At 21.3% G+C, this 13,220-nt stretch overlaps 1 protein-coding gene across 5 annotated transcripts in view; it reads right to left on the bottom strand.

Annotated features, from left to right (window-relative positions):
• The window catches only part of LOC122508486 (BAI1-associated protein 3), a 152,464-nt gene that overhangs the window by 47,392 nt on the left and 91,852 nt on the right, over window positions 1-13,220 (bottom strand). The window lies entirely within an intron of this gene.

The following is a 13,220-nucleotide window of genomic DNA, read 5'->3' as shown; positions in this document are numbered from 1 at the left end:
GGGATTTATTTGCTATTAACAAAAATATAAATGAGAAAATAATGTTAACTAATAAAATTAGAAAACAACTGTTTATGAAGCAAATAATTATAAAAATTAATATTATTTCTCCAGTACTCTGAATTTTTTTCTCATTTATATTTTATAAAAGTGAGAAATAATCTTCCTTTTCTGCTTATTTCATTTTTTATATTACTTTTATATTGGGATGAAAGAGATTCGAGTATCAAAAGGTACATCCGACATCTTCGTTAAAATCGATAAGTTGTCAGGAGGGAATGCCTATCAAAGAGACGGTAATGACGTGATCGAAAGAGTAAGGTCAGATCATTTATGTTGTAGGTATATATATTATTATTATTATTATTATTATTATTATTATTATTATTGAATATATATATAGTTATACAGTTCTATCGTCTTCAGTTTATATCGCACGAAACCATTGTTTCTAAATTCTGCAATATCTCCTTTAGAAACAAACAATAAGAAGAAATTTCTTTTCATTCGTTAGAGAACACTTTATTAGCGATATTTCCAATTTATCAATAGACTGTAAAATAAAAATTAAAGTAGAAAAAAAATTTACCAAACGTTTTTTTTCCAAAAATAAAAATTATTATTATTATTATTATTATTATTATTTTCTATATTATTTATTTAACAGAACATTTGATCTAAGTTAATTTTGTTTTTTGTCAAATAATTAATTTATTTTTTAATTGTCTTACACTGAAAAAAAAATTTATTTCATTCAAGTAGTCGATTACGTGTATACTATCAAATAAATATTTACTTGAATCAAATAATTTTTATTTAAATCAAATCAATTTTTTAATAATATTTTAGTTTTCGATTCAGCAAATACAATTTAATTGATTTAAATAAAATTTATTTGATTCAAGTAAATATTTATATAATAGACTAATTAAATAGGTAATAATAATAATAATAATAATAATAATAATAATAATAATAATAATTTAATTTGATAATTAAAATCGGTTATTTGAATCAAATAAACTTTTTTTCACTGTGTAATAATATTAATTTCATATAAATATTTATTTATTAACGAATGTATTTATTAATAATTAACATAATAATATTCATTTTACAATATAATTATATTATATTTATAATTATGAATAATAAATAAACAATTATTAATTTATTCCGAGATTTATTCATATTAACCTCGTTGAACTCATTTTGATTTAAAAAATAAAAAGTGTAAGTTATTGAAAAATTCTTGTTTACATTAAAAGTAAAGGGAAAATTAATTCGGCATTTTATTCAAAGTAAAATTTTAAGCTTCTCTTATATCTGATAATAAAATTATAAATAATTAAACAAATAAATAAATAAAACGGAAGAAAAAAACAAAACTGAAATAATAAAATTATTCGTCTAGACATTAAATGAACTATTCAACGATTAACTTCTATTAGCATTATATTACTCTACATTCTAGAATCATTTATATTATATGTACATGAGTTTATTTTCATTACTCTTTGGAAATAAATTTTATAATGATTTATTCGCCTATAAATTTGTCTCAATAATGTTGAATTCTGCTTTCTTTTTTTATATGGTAATCAATAATTTTTTCCTATAAATTTTTCATGAGGGAAAACTTCTAAATTTTTCGTTTTTATTCACAATTTTTTGTGTACTCTCTTCTTTTTTACATCAAATCATAATTAATTTATCGAATAAAACTACACATTTTCTTGTCAAAGATTTTCTAATTTCAATTTTTTAATTGCTTTTTATTAGAACTTTCGAGAGTCATCAAATTTTTTAAACGGAAAATTTTCTTGCCATAAGGTGAAAGTGAATATTTTATTCCTTCTTTTACTGAAAAATTTGTTAGGGGAAAAAAATTTTGAATCTTTAAAATTTATAAAGTTTTAAATGAAAAGAGAGAGTTTATGAAATAAACTTTATAGAATTTATAAAATATAAAATTGTAAAACTTATAAAATTTATAAAATTTATAAAATTTATAAAATTTATAAAGTTTATAAAATTTATAAAATTTACAAAATTTATAAAGTTTATAAAATTTATAAAGTTTATAAAATTTATAAAATTTATAAAGTTTATAAAATATATAATATGTTAAAAATGTACATCATATATAAAAACAGTAAATTGAGAATATTAAATATATTCGCTTTCTTCTTTCATTCATTAAATGAATGAATTTAAAATAAAATTTTAATTTAAAAAAAAAATCTGAATAAACTTCTCTTTGTCTCAGTTAATATTTTCCAGTTGGGAAATTCCAAAGAATGATTGAATAACTTAAAATATTGTATTTTTTTTACAGAATAAGAGCTGCAAAAACTTCATGAAAAACTGGGTCACATAAAAAGTGTTGTGAAAAATAGCTTTTCGGAGCAAGACACTCGTATCATGCGATTATTAATTTTTTCCACCATTTAAACCCTTATTTTTAGGCAATTGCTTCCTTTATCCTTTTACACTTCGATTCATACTTATTTACTTGAGAATTTCTTTTTTAAAAAAGAAAAAGAAAAACAAATTTTTTTCTCGTGTACCAAAAAAAAAAAAAAAAAAAAATAGATAAAGAACCTTCACAAAATTTTTTAATCAGTAATTCACTTCAAGGTTGTAAGGGTTTTATAATAGAAACTTATTGAAAGAAAATTCTTTTCTATTTTCCCTATAAAAGGAACTATTTTACGAAAAAAATTTTGCACTTGATTTACATAATTAAAAAGTGTAAAAAAAATTTAAATTGGATTTTTAATTTTGAAGAATTCTTAAATTTGAAAAAATTTAAATTCATAAAGTTCATTTTTTAAATCTGAAGAATTTTTTAACTCAAAAATATTTATATTTGAAAAACTTTTAGCTTTGAGGAATTTTTTATTTTTAATCTATTCAGATTTGAAGAATTTTTTAAGAAAATATTTTCAGATTTTCAGAATATTAAACTATTTAAATTAAAAATTATTCAGATTTGAAAAATTTTTTATTCTGAAGAATTTTTAAATAGGAAAAAATTTAAAATTGGAAAAATAATTTTTCAATATGATTGGATAAAAATATATAATTGCTTTTATGGAGAAAGAAATAATTTATGTTTCTTAATTGAGGAATGTCTTAAAGTCGTTATTTTACAATTAAACCAGTGGCTACAGCAACAGGCTTTTAAAAGCTCGTTCCACACAAAGAGGGTTATAACTACAAGCACAACCAAGTGCTTTTTTATTTTGAGGGGGTAAATATGGGGTGAAAGTACATGCGACAGCTATATTACCTATGATGCTGTTATTCGCCGCAGGAGCTAAATTGAAAATGTTGTACGTGCCGAGTAGAAATTTCTCTTTAAAAAAAAAGAAAAAAAAAATTTCCCCTGTATTTAAAAATCATTTTTCCAATATTTAAAATTAAATTTCTATATTTAGAATTTCGTTTTCCATATTTAAACATTTTTGTCTTTTATTAAAAATTTTTTGTTTTATATTCAAAACTTGTTCCCTATTTTTAAAACTTTTCCCCTTTTTTTAAAACTTGTTCTCTACTTTTAAAATTTGTTATCTATTTTTAAAACTTGTTTCTTACTTTTAAAACTTGTTACCTACTTTTAAAACTTTTTTCATACTTTTAAAATTTTTTACCTATTTTTAAAAATTGTTCACAATTTTTAAAATTTGTTCTCTACTCTTAAAATTTCTTTCCTATTTTTAAAACTTGTTTCCTACTTTCAAAACTTGTTTCTTATTTTTAAAACTTGTCTCCTACTTTTAAAACTTTTTCCCTATTTTTAAAAATTGTAACCTAATTTTAAAACTTTTTCCCTATTTTTAAAAATTGTAACTTGTTTTTAAAACCTGTTCTCTACTTTTAAAATTTTTTCCGTATTGTTAAAAAATTGTAACTTGTTTTTAAAACCTGTTCTCTACTTTTAAAATTTTTTCCGTATTTTAAAAAATTGTTTCCTATTTTTTTATACGTTCAAAACTTTTTATCTACTTTTAAAACTTTCTATATATTTTTAAAATATGCTTTTCCTATTTTTCAAACTTGTTCTCTACTATTAAAACTTCTTATCTATTTTTAAAACTTATTTCCTATTTTTAAAACGTCTTATCTATTTTTAAAACTTGTGCCCTATTTTTAAAACTTTTTCCCTTTTTTAAAACTTATTCTCTTCTTTTAAAATTTTTTATCTATTTTTAAAACTTGTTTCTTATTTTTAAAAATTGTTTCCTACTTTTAAAACTTTTTATCTACTTTTAAAATTTCTTCCCTATTTTTAAAACTTCTTATTTATTTTTAAAACTTGTGCCCTATTTTTAAAACTTTTTCCCTCTTTTTTAAAACTTGTTCTCTTCTTTTAAAATTTTTCATCTATTTTTAAAACTTGTTTCTTATTTTTAAAAATTGTTTCCTACTTTTAAAACTTTTTATCTACTTTTAAAATTTCTTCCCTATTTTTAAAAATTGTTTTTCCTATTTTCGACCTCTACTTTTAAAACTTTCTATCTATTTTTAAAATATGTTTCTTATTTTTCAAATTTGTTCTCTACTATTAAAACTTCTTATCTATTTTTAAAACTTGTTTCCTATTTTTAGAACTTGATCCCTATTTTTAAAACTTTTTATCTACTTTTAAAATTTCTTCCCTATTTATAAAAATTGTTTCCTATTTTTAATACTTGTTTCCCATTTTTAAAACTTGTTTCCTACTTTTAAAACTTTTTCCCTATTTTTAAAAATTGTTTACTATTTTAAAAATTTTTTTCCTATTTTTAAAACTTGTTTCCTATTTTAAAAACTTTTTTCCTAAAATTAAATTTACTTTTCTTATACATATTTACAATTTTTTTCACTATTATAAAAATGTTGTCCTGCATTAAAAATCTGTTCATATTTTTAAAATTTCCCCTTTCTTAAAAATTCATCTTTAGATATATTTAAAAGTCTTCATCATCTTTATTTAAAAATTTTTAATTAAAAATATTTGTATTCCTTTTTAAAATTCCTAAATTTCATTATCGACAAAGAAATTCAATTCGAAAGGTAAAAAATTGTTTCAAATATAAAATCCTGAATTTAATATAAAAAAATTTTAAACTAACACACGAAATAAAAGCAAAATTTCCTTAAAGCAAAGAATTTTTCTCCAAGGACCATTTTTTTTTAAAGACTCAGTCACTGAATAATGCACTCACCAGAAGATATTACACAAAATAAGTCAATTCTTTATGTAACAGAACACTTACATTATTCCGAATTTTCTCGCTTTTGTGCGGAAAATGCATATATGTATGTATACATATATAGTCATTTGAAACTGGAAGAGAGAATTTGTACTTTTTTGATCCTCTTTCCTTTCCATAGAAAGGTGAAAGAACATTTCTAGGTCGTCGGGCGCTGTCTCTATTTCCTTTTTATGTTCTATATACATATATATATATTTTCTTGCAAAAAAAAAATCTTTCTAGATTCATAGCTGTCAATGGAGAAAAGGGGGTTTTCATCTTTACTAGAATTCATGACCTTCGGAACTGTCTGTGTGAATTCAAGCCAGAAGGTCCAAGAGTGGACTTCAAACATGTTTTTTTCTCTCTCTTTTCTTTTCTTTTTTTTCCTTTTTTTGAAGAAAATAAGGTAACTCTCACTTTGGACTGAAGAAAATAGTCTGAAATCCACTTTAAATTTTTCACTGGCCTCTTTCGACTTTCATCTCACGTACTTTCGAATTTCTTTATTTAAGTGTACGTACCAACACCTATCACGTTACACTTACAACGTTTGAATTTATTTTCAAGACAGTTTTCTCAAAAAAAACAAAAAACAAAAAACAAAAAAAAAAGAAACGAAAATAAAAACGGGTGTGAAAATTCAGCAGATTTACGACTAATCGTATTAGCAATTTTAGAATCAAAAATTGATTTTGTATAAAAAAGAAAATAAAAATCCGCCAGGTAAAAAAAGGAAGAAAATTTTTGTAACTACAAGAAACTTATTATACACTGAAAAAAAAAATTTATTTGATTCAAATAACCGATTAATTGACTATTATCAATTAAATATTTATAATTGAATCAAATAATATTTATTGCAGTCAATTAAATGGGTATTTGAAACAATAATTTCAGTATTTGAAGCAAATATGAACTAAACCATTTAATTGACTCCAATAAATATTATTTCATTCAAGTAAATATTTAATTGTTAATAGTCAATTAATCGGTTATTTGAATCAAATAATTTTTTTTTTCAGTGTAAGAAAATTAATTGTATATTTTATAAGTAGAATAAATATTATTGTAATAATAATTAATGAACCAAAAAAACAATATAAAATTATTTTCAAGTTATAATTTCAATGACTAATAATGGAATATTTGTATAAAGAATATTTATACAAAATAAAAAAATAAGGAATATTAAAAACAAATTTTCTGATATTTTTAAGAAAAATTTCAAAATTAATTTTTTTTCTACTTGCGGAATTATTTCACAATTCGAAAACAAAATTTAGTTATACAAAATACAACTTCGAATGTAAAAATTAAATTTACAAGGTAAAAATTTTTTGATTCTCTCTCTCTCTCTCTCCCTCTTTCTCTCCACATACACATCCAAAGCACTGAATGTCGTCTTGTCAGAAGGTTTTATCGGAAAAGCGAATTCCAATAAAGAAAAATGGGCAAAGTATTACAAAAGAGCTTGAAACACATTTCCTTGAGAGAGCGAGAGAGAAAAAAAGAAGAGAGAGAGAGAGAGAGGGTCTATATGTTTTGTCCAAAAAAAAGCGACAAAAAAAATATGTGTGTAAATTTGATCCTCTCGGGTAGATACTTGTGTGGCTTGACATAAATTGTAGAAAGGGCTTTAACCAATCCAGGTTTACATCCTATTTTCCACGCTTTCGCATTTTACGACACGTTTACATTTTCAGCCGTTTATGAGAATTTTAAATGTGTTTTTCTATGATCCCTGACAATTTATGAAAATTATATATACACATAATATGTACATTCAAACAAATTAAAATAATGTACACTCTCTGTTATTTACTCCCTTCAAGAGACGATAATTCGCAAAGGAAAATAAAGGGTTCGAAGCAAAAAACAAAATAGAAAAAAAGGGAAAAAAAATATTTAAAAAATAGAGGAATTAATAAATAAATTATTTAATTAAATAATAATATAAATAAATTAATTGAAAAACTTAAATATTAAGTGAATAATTAATATTAATTATTCACTTAATATTATCAAGTATATTTATATTATTATTTTTCATTATTTTTTGAGCCGCCGGAAGAATATCAACCCAGCTGAAAAAGTTATATTGAATTTTTACATTTTATTAAATTAAATATTCAATTTTTCAAATTTCAATTATTCGTAAATTCTTCGATTAAATATATATATTAGAAACTAAAAACTTCAAATAATATAAAAAAAATTCAATTACACTTTTTCAAAAAAATTAATTTCAGAAATTAATTAATTAATAATATTAATTAATTAAATTAATTTTCAGAAAAATTATCTAAAATTTTAACTGAAATTAATTTTTAAATCAATTTTTATTAGAAAATTCTACTAGAATTCAATTATTTAAATACAAGAATAAATAATTTATTGAACAATTTAATTTTTCTTAAAATTCAATTCTCATAAAGAATTTTATCAACATATTTTTTAATAATTGAATTCTTTCGACGATTTTTAATAAAATTTTTAAGAATAATTATTCTTAAAAATTTTATTTTTATTAATTTCTCGGAAACCGTAATTACATTTTTATACATTCGATAATAAAAAGAAAAATAAATACATTCGATTAAAATTGTATTAAAAATAATTAAAATTCTGCATTGAATTATATTATATTTATGAAAATAATTGAATTCCTAAGAAGAATTTGATTATTTTTAAACATAATTAAATTTCTGCGAAGGATTTTATTATACATCTTGAAAGCAAGTGAATTTTTGCAATAATTTGTGACTTCTCCAAAATTAAATTTTTTTTGTGTTAATTAAAATTTTACTATAAATCTATTATTTTTAATAATTTTTGAAAAGAAATTTTGAGAATTTTCAAATTCATTTCTTTTTAACTGAAATTCATTTTTAAATCAATTTTTATTAGAAAATCCTACTAGAATACAATTATTTAAATACAAAAAAAATAATTTTTTGAATATTTGAATGTTTCTTAAAATTAAATTCTTATAAAGAATTTTATCAACAAATTTTTAAATAATTGAATTCATTTGACGAATTTTAATAAAATTTGTAATAATAATTACATTTAACGAGGAGTTCGATTAAAACTTTATTAAAAATAATTGAAATTCTGCGATTAGTTTTACTATTTATGGAAATAATTAAATTTTTAAAAAGAATTTTATTATTTAGAAAAATAATTGTATCCCTGTAAAAATTTAATTATTTAGAAAAATAATTGAATTATATTGCGAAGATAAAAAATTTGTAAATAATTTAATTTCTGTGAAATTCTTATTATTAAATAAAAATAATTAAATGTTTGCGTAGAATTATATTAAAATTTTTTTAAACAATTGAATTCTTTTGAAAAATTTTATTAATATAATAAATATTAAAAATAATTGAATAGAAAATTTTGAAAAAAAAAAATTTTGAAAGTAATTGAAATTTAACCGCAGGAATTTTATTGTAATTTTTGAAAATAATTGAATTTCGGATAAGAATTTTAATAATTTATAAAGATAATTGAAAATTTGCCGAAAATTAGTAAAAATGTTTACTAATTTTAATTATTTTCTGATTTTTTGCTTCTGAATTAGTAAATTTTTCTAATTAATTCTAATTTTTACTAATTTAATAGACTAAAATTAGTGAAAGTAAAAAATATACATATGTACGTTTCATGGATAGAAGCAATTCAAATGATTCCCACCTGCTTTTCTCCTCCTTTAGAGAATCGATTTTCTACTCTGAGGCGCAGGGATGTGCATTATACATTTATAGTCTGCGTGTAATGGAGCTTCTAAAGCGATTTATCAGCATTAGTTCCATTACTGACCATCAAATTATAATTAACATGTAATTAATTTCTTTTTCTTTAGAGTATTCAGTCTCATTTTGATTTAATTTATTGAAAACTATTTTGAAAAATGTTTACTATTTTGAATTAGTGACTGATTTTTGCTTTTCAATTAATAAATTTTAGTAATAAATTAGTCAAACTTACCATTTACTAGTATAATTTACTAATTCAAAAGCAAAAACTCAGTCACTAATTCAAATTAGTAAAGATTATTACTAATTCAAAATTAGAGAGTAGAGCTGATTTTAGCATTAAAATAGAATCAAATTATTACGACTTAGCACCAAAATTTAATTTTTAAATTTTTTTTACGTAGTCAAGTAATTGTTTATTTGAATTAAATAAATTTTTTATTCACTGTAACATCCCGTGTAGAAATTTCCCCATTTGTCCCTATCTCTAGTAGGGACCTCGCTAGATTCTGACTAGAATCTCTAGTCTAGAAAAACTAGTCGGGCTTCAATCAAATTCTAGTTAGATAATTCAGACTGGAAAAAACTCACTAGGACCTTATCGATTTCAAACTAGACAAACTAGTGTAAAAGTATGACATACATAAATTATCTTTCTATAGATATAAATAATTCAGATTAATAGATAGAAAAACTTACTAGCATTATTTATTAAAAAATTTTGCATATTATTTAATTATTTAATTTTTTAACATTTTTTAAACAAAATTTTAAATATTGTAGAATATTTTTACAAAAAATTCCAATAAAGCAATTTTATTAAATAAAAATCTTTTATTTAATATGTAAATTAAAAGAATAAAACATAAATAAATATTAATTATGTGGGTATAACTAATTTTTATTACCTAAATATTGTAATATTATTCGTAAAAATAATTTTTTTTTTAAAAAGATATGTATGTGCAATTATACTTTAAAATGTTTTTCACAATTAATGCAAGTATTTAATAATAATTAAAAAGATGCTATAATATTATAATTACAATAAATAGTAAATATAAAAAGCACTGCAATTAGTAATGTTTAATTTTTCAATAATGTCATAATTAATTATTATTAACTATCATTAGGAATGCAGAGCTAAATAAGAGTGATGAATAATAACTCCCTAAAATTCAAAATATTATGAATTAATTATATCTATAACGTTATTGAAAAATTAAACATAACTAATTTATTACATTACTTTTTATATTTTTATATTTACTATAATTGTTTTAATAAATAATAATAATAATAATAAATAATATAATAATAAATAATATATTACAATATTTAGTTAATAAAAATTAATTATATCCACATAATTAATATTTATTTATGGTTTATTCTTTTTTAATTTACTTAATAAATAAAAGATTTTGTTTAAATAATTAAAAAATTAAGTAATCAAATAATATGCAAACTTTTTTAATAAATAATGCTTGTAAGAATCATCTAACTAGAATTAGATTGGAACCCGACTAGTTTTTTCTCGACTAGAGATTCTAGTCAGAATCTAGCGAGAGCCCTACTAGAGATAGGGACAAATGGCGGAATTTACAAACGGGATGTACTTTAAGCGGAAGTCCATCCAACCTATCATGGCCGAGAGGTATGTGTATCCGTCTGGTGTCCCCAAGGTCCAAGGTTCGAACCCTCATAGGCACGAGATTTTTCGTGTGCAACAATCATTAATAATGTTAATATGAATGGAGAATTCAATTATAAATAAGTTAAGTTGAAAAATAATAATTTTTAAAACCGGTAGAAGTGAACTAGAACTTCTAGTCGGGGCCCTATCAACTAGAGCGTGACAAAATCGACTAGAACCCCACCAGTTTCTCTAGTTGGAGCCCTTTTTCAAATGGGGTAAACTGGTGAGGTCCCCACTAGAACCCGACCACCATTTCTACACGGGATATGAAAAAAATATCTAAATAATAATAATAGTAATAATGAGAAGAAATATGATAATAAAAGTAAAAATTATAATACCAAAATTAAGTATAAAAAATAGGAACAATAATAAAATTATTATTCCAGTTTCTCTAAGGATATCAAATTGGGACAAAAAACAAATGAAAAGTGTTGCGATGTTTTTTGTCTCAATTTGATATTCTTAGAAAAATTGTGGGCCCATATATATGATAAAAATAAACAGTTTTTTATACTTATAATAGTAAACGAGCGAGAATATAATAAAAATAATTCTTTTATTAAAAGAAATGAAAAAAAATGAAATTTATAAAAAAATTTATAAAAATGAAATTTTTAACTATTGAGTATGAAATATAATTTTTCCAATATTAGTGTCAAGTTAAATATATATTTTCTATATAAGACTGACGTAAATTTTTCTTTGCGGTGGAAAATTGTTATTCTTATATAGAACTTTGGGTAAATATCTGGATCGTACATCATTTCACAAAAGACCTATAAGTGCTGAGAATAAAAGCCACAGGTTCGTACGATAAAATTAATGGCTTATAAAAGCATGTAATCGATACAGAAACCACTAAAAAGTTTCTTAAATCCACCTCTTTTGACAATCTTTTTAAAAAAGTATATAACTGTAAATTATTTGACACAAAATATCCGCCAGTGATATATATTATAGAATTTTTTTCCAATAACCTTCTTTTATTATTCTATTCAATTAATTCTTTTCCATTTATTTTATTACTATTTGAATTAATATTATTAATTTGGAAATATCACTTTTTCCAATTTTTTTCAAAATTTATTTTCCCAATGACCCATTCTTTATTTAAATTAAAAAGAAATGGAATAATTATTATTTTTATTATTCTTGTTGTTGTTATTATTATCGTTGCTACTTTTTTCAAAAACAATAATTTTTAATAAATTAATTATTAAATGAATTTATAACAAATCTTAATTACAGTATTCTTAATTATTATTCAGTATTAAAGTAAGTTTTTCGTGTTTGAAATAAGTGGGAAATTATTATCATTATTATTATCGTTATAACTACAACTTTAATTGTATTACAAATTATATTCACATAACAAATAATAAACTGGGACAAAAATATAATAATAAATAAGTTTTAAAATAAGTCAGAACATAAACTACTTCTTTGCACGAATAATTATGTTAATTGAATTAGTTGAGAAATAATAATAAAAAATAAGAAATTATTAATTATATAAGTTATGAGAAAACTAGAATAGGAAAAAAACAATTATCATTATTTTTTCAAAACTAGAAAATTCGTTAAAAATAAGAATTGAGTTAAAATATAAAAATGAATTCAAGAGAACTTGAGAAACTGAAAATCGTTTTCTTTAAAAGATTCCTTCTGCTTTTGTTATACAGTAGGAAAAGCTATCCGTCAGTCATAGGAAAGTATGGGAATCGCATAAGTCTGTCTCACTCCCACTCATGGGATATGACTGACGTGGTAGGTTTTCGTACTGTATATATATGTATACATATAAGAAGAATCGAAGATAAAATTGAATGAAAATGTTCGTTTTATTATATAATAAAGATAATTTTCCAATTTTAACGTCAGAATAAAATTTCTATCGAGCCAAAATAATGTTCACTTTTATTTTTTTTCAAATTCTTTTGACTTAATTTTTGTTTCAATAAAACAGCTTTTTCTGTAATAAAAAACACCCGCTAACTTTATTTAAATGTCGAATAATTTATAAGAATCGTAATAAAAGAAATAAAAATAAAAAAAGTAAACAGAAAGGTAAAAAGAAAAGTAAATAGGACAGTAAATAGGAAAGTAAAAGTAAAAACTAAAGTAAAAACAAAAATAAAAATTCAAATACAAATACAAATGCAAATACAAATACAAATAATAATAATAATGATAATAATAATAATAATAATAATAATAATAATAATAATAATAATAATAATAATAATAATAATAATAATAATAATAATAATAATAATAATAATAATAATAATAATAATAAAAACAATAATAATGATAATAATAAAAGAAATAATCAAATTCTTTATGTACTGTCTCTTGTTTATGTTCCGAGTTTCTCCGTTTCCTTTTTGTAATCAGAAACTTCAAGCGAAACGTTTTCCTTTGCTGGCAGGATCATTATAGGATTGAACATGAGAAACTTTGAAATAAATATTTAGTTATATAAACTTTTTTATTTTATGACCGTTTTAA

This window comes from Leptopilina heterotoma, unplaced genomic scaffold (assembly GCF_015476425.1).
Source record: "Leptopilina heterotoma isolate Lh14 unplaced genomic scaffold, ASM1547642v1 Lhet_54, whole genome shotgun sequence".
In the NCBI taxonomy this organism is placed as follows: Eukaryota; Metazoa; Arthropoda; class Insecta; order Hymenoptera; family Figitidae; genus Leptopilina; species Leptopilina heterotoma.
This window is presented reverse-complemented; position numbering and strand designations above follow the sequence as displayed.